This window comes from Artibeus jamaicensis, unplaced genomic scaffold, assembly GCF_021234435.1.
Source record: "Artibeus jamaicensis isolate MK-2021 breed Jamaican fruit bat unplaced genomic scaffold, CSHL_Jam_final contig_685, whole genome shotgun sequence".
In the NCBI taxonomy this organism is placed as follows: domain Eukaryota; kingdom Metazoa; phylum Chordata; class Mammalia; order Chiroptera; family Phyllostomidae; genus Artibeus; species Artibeus jamaicensis.
In genome coordinates, this window is record NW_026521924.1 from 17,138,902 (window position 1) to 17,148,014 (window position 9,113).

A 9,113-nucleotide genomic window follows, 5' to 3' on the forward strand; every position below is an offset into this window, starting at 1 on the left:
TATGTCTAGCAACAATGGCCCCTCTATCCCCAGGCATCTTACCATACTTCTTTGTGGTGGGGGCACTGCCTATGGGAGCAGGAGCCATGGTGGGCCAGCCAGGCTCACCCATCAGGGGTTTCCCTGGCACACTGAGCCATGGTGCCTGTCTGTACCCTTGAGGAGCTCTGAGATTCCTCTCTTCTGGAGGAAGATGCAGACGACTCCCAGTGTGAGCAGGAGCACAGGCTGGAGAGCCAGGACAACAAAGAGGGGTGTGGTGAAAGAGGTTATAGGTAGCTGAGCCTGTGCGGGATTGAGGGAGAAACATCTGAGGGAATACCCTTAGCAGAGGCACAGCTCTGGCCATCTTCAGTGTGTGGGAAAGGTCCAGGTCTCCTGTGGCTACATTCCCAGCTCTGCATAGGAAGGAGAGGGAGCTGTTTATCAACAAAGGGTGAGGTTGTGCCAGACTTTGGGGTTGGGACTTGATCTGTCAGGTGGAAATGCCCTGTGTGCCAGGAACTGTCCCACAGGTTGTGATTGTGTTAAAGTTACCATATGTGGAAACTGAAGCACTGAAAGGAGGGGCAAGAGATATCACATATCTCACAAGATCCCAAGCTGATTGGTGGAGCCCATATTTGAACCCAGTTGTATGTAGCCTCAAAGCTCACTCTCTGGCCAGTATTTAGCACCTAGCTCTCCCATCTCTGCTCCTTTCCTTTGGGCGGTGTTCAGAGTTAGGCTTGGGTAGAGCTAGGCCTTGGACAGAGGTGTCTTTCTACATGATACATTCATGCCATGAGATGCTCCGCCAGCAAGGGCTTCCCAGACAGCTTAAGTTTAGGAAATTCCACATATGCAGCTTTTCCTCTTGGAGCTTCATAGTTTGTTTTACCGGGGAGACCTATCTTGTTAATCCTATTCACAAGTGAAATGCAGGTACTCAGGTGAGGACATGGAGGTTAGAGGAGGGAGAGAGACTTGCCCAAAGTTGCATGGCCAGAAAATCATCAGGCCAGAGCGCAGGCATGTTCTCTGTCTGCAAGTAGCAAAAATCATTCTGCCCTCACTTCTTCCCAATCCCTGTTACCAAGAGCACAGGGGACTTTTCTTCTCAGCCTTTTAGTCTCTCATTTATCTCTTTCTCAGCCTGACAGGAGTGATGGCCACTGGCAGAAGAAGGGCGTGCACTGTACCAGGCCTCAAGCTGGGCACCCACCCCTGGATGCCACCCCAGCGGGTCCCAGAGGAGAGTTGACAGCAGGCGCCTGACCCCATGCATCCCAACCAGTGCTACATCCTCTGCAGGTGGAGTTACTGGCCTCCCCTCCCCACATAACTTCCCTATTGTCACTGCCCAGACCAGAGGACAGGGCACAGAGTTTTCCCACACTCTGCCTCCCCTCCCCAAGACACTCCTAGGCTTGGGGTTTTTCTATAGGTTTGGTGAGGGGTGGGGGGCACAGGAGGGGACCCTGACAATAAAGAGATTGGATCCCTACTTCCTCTGAGATGGGATGGTTTGTGTTTTCTCATGAAGGTACCCTGGCCCTCCTACCTAACCAGAAAACAGATCTGCTGTAACCTCTCCTCTTTCCTCCTCCTCTCTTACATGTCAGGGACCATTGTTTAGGGTGCCTAGTACTGATCCACCTGGACCTTAATTTCCACAGCTAAAATGGGGATGGAAAGCACCAGTAGGGTTGTTGGGGAGGGTGAGATGTGCCAGTGCTCACGGGAGCACCTTGGTGGCTAAAGTGCCAAGTGATTGGTCCAGGCCTCGGTTTCTCACTAAGTCTGGTCTTTCCCAGCTCTAAAATGATTCTAGAACCCATTGTTTCTTCCCTTTCTCTGTTCTCATTTAAGACACTATGTTTTTTCTGTTGGACTTTATGCTTTCACCAGCCTCTTAGTCTCCAGCTTCTCCCTGCCCCATTTCTCACTGGCCACCACAGTGTTATATCTGAATTGTGTCCCTTCCCTGTGTAAAACCCCTTACTGACTACTCACCATCAGGATAAAACAACAGCTCCTGAATATGGGGTACATGATGCTGCTTGCCCTGGTCTCTCTTATTCTTATGTTACCACACACAAACCTTATACTGCAGCCACACAAAACAAGTGCTTCACACTCTTAGGCAGAAGAAATAGAGCCCTACTTCATTTACCTCACACAGTAGGGTTTGACATCAGCATACATGTGGCCTGTCTGCATTTATCTCTGTTCTCTAACTGGCCAGGTTCCTTTTAACTCCACTTCTGTCTCAACTTCACCCCTCGCTTCCTTTCTCTTTATTTTCCCACAAATTCTCTACATTCGAGCTTCCCAAGAGAGAATCAGCTGCCACAGCAATTATATTTTGAGCCAGTCATAGATTACAGGTACCTTCCCTTGTCCACTGTACTGGGCGATACAAGTGTGGCTGGCCACTTAGGCTGGCCTCATTGATATAGGGCTGTGGTGAACAGGCACATACTCTTGCTCCTTCTTTTTCTACCTGGGAAGTATGCACTCATCATAAGGTGCTATTCTAGTGCCCTCATCTAACCTGTAAGAAGTCTCAGAGATCCAGACCTGGGGTGAAAAATAGCCCTTTGGAAATGGGCTGGGCCCTGGCCCAGCTTGGTCAAAACAAAAGACTTCAGTCTGGAAAGATGAAGAGGGTGTCCTGAGGAATGTCCTGGGTCTACAGGGAATGTCCTTTCCCCCCGAAAAGCCCTCAGTGGGACATAATACCTACCATCCTTGAACCCACAGTCTTTCCTTGCTATCTAGAATGCCAAAGCTCAAGTCTGGCAGACCTACTTGCACACTTGGCAGATGTTTGTGTCCTCCATCTGTACGAGGTTGGGAACCACTACTCTACTAGGGCTTGGTCAGAAGCTAAAGGAGGTGTTTTGGATCCTTGGTGAACCTCACACTGAGGGCTGGTACTATACTCCTGTGTTCCCAGAGGCTAGTGCTATGTGCCCATTGTACTGTAATAACATTCCCAGGCTCTACAAGGCCCTACTCGGTAGTACTTTACTGGGGCATTTTTCAAAGCCTGAGGGACGGGAAGAAAAGCAAGGGCTATGGGCTTCGTAGTATGGGAGGCCTAGAGAGCCATAAGATGAGCAAGAAAGACCCCTTTCAGGGCAGGAAGCATCTGGTATACCCAGAGGCCCTAATTGCCCTGGCACCAGAACATATCCTGGACAGAATGGTATGCCTATCCTGGCACCTCAGGGGATATTACAGTTGTACCCTTGAGGGGAGGTTCATAACCATAAAACCCTGAATACATATTCCTGCCCTTCCCTTGTCTAGGGCCCTGAAAATCATCTCCCATTCCATTGCTCAAAAGTTTTTATTTTTCTAACCTGAAAACCAAAAAGAAATGAAGAAATGTGATACCAGCTTGTGCCCACAGGACTAATTCAGTAGATGTTTTCAATATCTAAAACCTCATGTGTGATTATGGCAGCCATTTGAAGGAATGCCACAGCCAGTGGGTTTACTGGATTGTGGTCCTAGGCAAGTTTTTTTCTTTGCCAGGTCTCAGTTTCCTCATCTGTATGAGGGATTGGCCTAGTTTAGGTATTACATGGGCTTTTATATCAGTTTTTAACTGTTGTGTAACAACCACCCTGAAATTTACTACCTTTCATAAACATTTATTAGCTTGAGTCTGTGGCTTGGCAATTTGGGTTGTGCTCAGCTGGGCGGTTCTTCTACTTACTTGAGCTCTGCCGTGGGTCAAGTGAGCTGGCACATTGCCTGGGGCCTAGTTGCTCCCAGGTAACCTGACTTATCAAGTGGTTGGCTGGACAACAGGGCCAGCTGGGCCACATGTTCCCAGCATCCAGCAGACAAGGCAGAGTAAGCCCCAATACACAAGTGCTTTTTAAGCTCTTGTTTGTGTCATGTTTGTAGGGTTCAGTTGGCCAAAGCAAGTCACGTTGCTAAGCCAAAATTCCTCTTAATTTGAAGAGCTTCAAAATATGGCCATAGTTTATTTTTAGTCTGTCTCAGACCTAGTTTCACTTGCTGCTTCAGAACATTTATTAGTAGCTTCTAGAGCACTTTTTGAGGATTTAGAGCAGTGTTTTAGGCTATTAGGAAATAGTAATGTGATAATTTGGTAGTTTGTTTATTGGTAAGGAGTTGAAATGTGGTTGTGTGTCAGGTATTAACCAGTGCTGACCAGGTCTTATCCTGTCCCATAAGGACATTATCTGCTGTACAGTGGGCCAGTTGATGAGACCACAGAAATACAGAAGGTGGTAGAGAGGGCCAAAGCTTCTGGGCCAGGTGTCCTGGGTTTGAATCCCAGTTGGGCCATTGATTAACTTCAAGTAAATCAAAATCCCTCTGCCTGTGGCCACATTCTTCATAATAAAATTTTTCCACAGTAATGGTAAGCCACTTCCTGAATATGTAAAAGGCATATTTTATACTTACTTAACCTCCATAACCACCCCTTTAGGTCAAGTAGTGTGAACTTCTAGTTACAAGTTAAAAGAAACCGAACTCAAACCTCCTTGGGGAGGAGGCAGTTTAGTTTCACAAATTGAAAAGTCCAGGGCCTGTAAGGATGCAGGGGCACAAGGGGGAATCCCCAAAAGGGAAATACAGTTCTGTTGCTGGAAAAAAGGAGGCTTGGACCAACAGAAACAACATGTCTTCATTGTGTGATTTCATTTTATAGACATGTAAAATTTTATGGGTTTTATGAATGTGGAGCTTCTAAACATGGCCTCCTTGACAAGTAGTATCTATATGCTCATTCCTTCTTTCACCTGGACTCAGTGACTGATCAAGCAATGCTCTCCTAGTTTCCCAGCAGTGTGCATTTCATGTGTCTCGGGACCCAGCTACCGCGCTATGAAGAAACCCAGGTTATGTGGAGAAGCTGTATGTACACATGTTGTAGCTGACAGCCAGTACTATCTGCCTCGCAGACCTCAGTCTAGCACCATGAGGGATAATAATCAAATAATTGTAAGCCACTAAGTTTTGGAGTGAGTTTATATCAACAGAACACAGACTTCAAAAGTGGTTATGTAGCTTGTTCTACTTTAGGGGGATTGAGTTACGAGTGTAGACTTTGTGTTGAACTGAGTTCCAATCCAGACTATTTGTTATGTGACCCCAGGCAAGTCACTTAACCTCTCTGAGCCTCATTCTTATTTGAAAAACAAAAGAACACATTCTTGTATAATAATAAATAAATGATGGTTCTTACTACCTAATCCAGATTCAGATAATTTTTCTCTTTAGAAATAAGACTAAAATTTCCTCTTTTTCCCTACTTATATTTATACTCACCTTGTTCCCAAATGTATTTCAGGCAGCTTACAAAGAGAAAGTCGGTAGAATATTATAAAAATGAGGCAAAGGAAGACAATTGCAACAAAGCCTTTTTGTTGGTGCTCAATGTCTATGTGTTTAATTTACAGTCAGGAGCACTGTATTGGTCTGATCTCTAGGCCCATGGAGCAAGCCCAGCTAGCCCTCTTGCCTGTATGAATGGACACCTCTCTTCTCTGACTGGTGAGTGGACTCCTGGTCCACACGTACCCCTCCCTGCACCTCTGCCTCTGTATCACCTGTGGGGGGCCAGGTGATCAGGGCAAGTGCATGGGGTTTGGCTTTTTTGGGTACACAGTACAGAAGCTTACAGGGTTACTGATTCTCACTTTCTGAACTGGCCCCATCTCTTCCCCATCCTCCACTCCCTTCTAACAGTAAGGCCCCTTTTACCTTTCAAACCCCACCTTCAGCATTTCTTCTATACCCTTCACCCCAATGTACAGCTCCCAGAGTACACAGAGAATTGTCTAAGGCTCAAGGCTGTCTTATTCATCCTTGTCCATAAGGGTTTTCAAAAGGAATGTGTGACTTGGTCAACTAAATAATGATGGAGCAAATGCAAACAATCCAGCCTTTCTACTTTTGTGTTCTTAATTACACTCCACCCCTACAGCATTAGGCTCTATAGAAAGAGTGATATAACATACACATGTATATGTTTGCATTTCCTGGGTGCTCCAAGTACTTTAACACAGACCGAATTATCTGATTTAAATCTCACTACACTCCCACTGAGTTGGAGATACTCATCCCATTGATACAGACAGGGAAATTGAGACTTGGGTGGTATGCCATTTGAAGAGGCAGAGGCAGGATGCAAACTTGGGAAGTCCCTCTTCATATGCCCTGTCATAAACAACTTTGACATCCTCTTCTGATTCTTGTGACAACAGTCTTTCTGGCTCTCTTCCCCTGCATAGTTTCTTTTGCTGACTCTTCCTCTTAAGCCAGCACCTCTCTACCTTCTTCAGTTTTGCTGTATAGCTACCTGGCTGACCAAACCCATGGCTTCAGACTCCAGACTCATGCCTCCATAATTCCTACCCCTTAGTCCTCCCCCAGGAGTATCAGGGTATATATACGTACAGATACCCCATCTGATAGCTGCACTTGGGTATGTATCACTGCCCACCCTGTCACTCATATCAGCATCTTCCAATCCTCCCTAATTATATGTCGTGTTAATTTTTCCATGGCATGTCTTGGCTCTGACCCAGGTTTTTTGTTTTTTTTTAATCCCACTGTCTTAGGTTAGGCCCTTTTATTTCTTGGACTTTTGCAATAGCTTCCTATCTCCCCTCCAACTTACTGTACTTTTTGGACTGTAAGGCGCACCCCCCTCCCGGGGGAACAGTGGTTGTTGTTGAGTTCTGTTTACATTTACATTGGTGAAATATTAGTAAATATTTTACCACGTTTTTTGCTTCAAAAATTTTTTCCTATTTTTCTCTAAAACCTAGGTGTGTCTTATGATCCAAAAGATACAGTGTCTGCCATTAACCTTTCCTCTTTATCACTATCAGTTATTCACCACCCAGTGGGTAAATTCCAGACCCCTTTAATTTTCCCATGTAGAGCTTAATTATTATGGCATATAAGTTCTCCAGGATCTAACCCCTTCCTTCTGTCCCAGTACCTCCCCGCCCCCAGCCTGGCTTCTAAGGCTCTACCTGGAATGCCATCTTCTTTCACTTGCTAATATCAGCTCAGGAGTCACCTTTGCAGACACCTTCCTGGTTTGAGTTAAAACTGACCCCACTCTTACCAGATTATATTTACAATTGATTTGCTCATTTGTCATTTTCAGAAGACTAAGCCTCTGGAGGGCAGGGGCTGCCTTTTGCTGCAGGCATTCAGGTAATACTTTCGAATATATGACATTATCACTGAGAGGCAGCATTGCAGAGGTAGAGCATAGGCTCTGGAGTTCAAATGTCAGGGACTGACTTCATCCTGGTTCCCCACTTAGCTATGTGAGTGACCCCCTTGGGCAAGTTGCTTATCCTGAGTCTCCATTTCCTCCTCTATCAAATGGGGATAATAGCATACCTACCTCAAAGGGTTGCTCTGCTGACATGTATAACCACCTAGAACAGTCCTAGCACAAAGTAGGATCTTTGGTAGGGCTAACCACCTATTATATAAGTGCTTGTTTTAAGAGTAGCTTATGTTCTGGGTCATACAAATTCTCTATCATAGCGTACCGGTATATCTGGAACAGAATAATGACGTCATAATTCTGAGGCCAAGAGTTAATACTGAAATTTGGCCAGTATGATATGATTAGGTTTGGTCAACTTCCCATGTAATTTGGCTTTAATTTATTTTCTGGCTTATTTAAAAGCTCAAAAACCTGCAGCTGATAAATACAATTTTAAGAGATACCCATTAAAATGGTGATATTTAATATGAAGAATATCCATTAATACTTATCCCTTAAAACAAATAGCTGGTCCTCCCATGGCTTCAAGTGTGTAAGACAAAAGCCAACCTTAAATCAAGGTGCAGTGATTTAAAGTGTTCAGGAAAATCTCATAGTATCAGGGAAGGTTTGAAAGGATAGTAGCCATGGCAGCACAGGGGACCCAGTAGCTGTTTGGTCTTTTCTTCTCTTGAGTACCACCATCCATGTGACAGAGCTCCAAGTACTATGCCTCTGTTGAAATCCTTAGGAGAGTCTGATTTCTTTATTTGGTAAGGATGGCAGGGTTTATCAAGATTACTCTAAGACAACCATATAGATGAGATATACAGGATATATAATCAGTGGCAGAGGAGACTCACTCCAGGCTGTTCCTCTTCTCACTTGAAAAAGGAATACCAAAGCCCAACTTCTAAACATATCACAAAACAGCAAGATGAGGATGGGGAGGCCAGGTTACAGCTGGGGCCTCACACCACAGTAACACTTTTTTCCAAGCCGTCCAGCTCAGCATTTTTTCTGGACAACACTTATCCTACAAAATGTTGGGGGGCCGCCCCAGCCAGGTAGCTCTGTGGGTTAGAGTGTTGTCCCAATACACTAAGGTTGCGGGTTCAATCTCAGGTTAGGGTACATTCAAGAAGCAACCAATGAATGCATTAAAAAGTAGAACAAATCAGTATTCTTACTCCATTCCTCTAAAATCAATGAATACAAACATTTTTAAAAAAATTATTTGGGGGCTGTGGGGGCTACAAAAGACTACATATTCTATGCTTTTAAAGAACCTCATTCAAACGTTGGAACACCTACAACTTGCTAGGCACTGCTTGTTCAAGACTAGAGATAATCATGTTTATGTGCTCATGAAAATGCATATCAGCATTCTAAAACTTGGGCAGTCGTTGAAGTTGTTCACCTAACATCAAACTTTACCGTGGGTCCCTTCTTTTTCCTCCCTTCACATAATTAGGAACACTCCTCGGCACTGTTTCCTGACACTTTGGAAATGGTGGCTTAGTTCTTTTCACAACCACATGATCAGAAACCCTCAAATGCCTTTACTTTGTCACTCTACAAAAGATCCCCTCAAACTAAGCTGTGGTTGGGTGTGTGGTGGTAGTCAGAAGAGAGAACTGATCTATGGTGAATGGGTAACAACCCACCATTTTGAATGGGTTTGATTAAGCGTCATCCAATTTAATTAATATGGCAACTGGACTATTTTAAAGAGTCAGGATGAATCTGAAGAATCTGTTTTGAGGATGAAGTTAAAGATGGGTTGAAATTGCCAACATAACTGCCAAACTGTAAAGTCCCATGCCTTCCCCTAAATGAAAACACATAC

The 9,113-nt window shown here is 44.7% G+C and overlaps 1 protein-coding gene across 10 annotated transcripts in view; it reads left to right on the forward strand.

The window, feature by feature from the left end:
- Positions 1-1,486, forward strand: part of RALY (RALY heterogeneous nuclear ribonucleoprotein) — an 88,581-nt gene extending 87,095 nt beyond the window's left edge. For all 10 annotated transcript variants that reach the window (XM_053671316.1, XM_053671318.1, XM_037143245.2 and 7 more), the window contains one exon: positions 1,135-1,486. The gene's annotated coding sequence lies outside the window, so the exon portion shown is untranslated. The remainder of the gene's footprint in view (positions 1-1,134) is intronic.
- Positions 1,487-9,113: the final 7,627 nt, after the last annotated feature.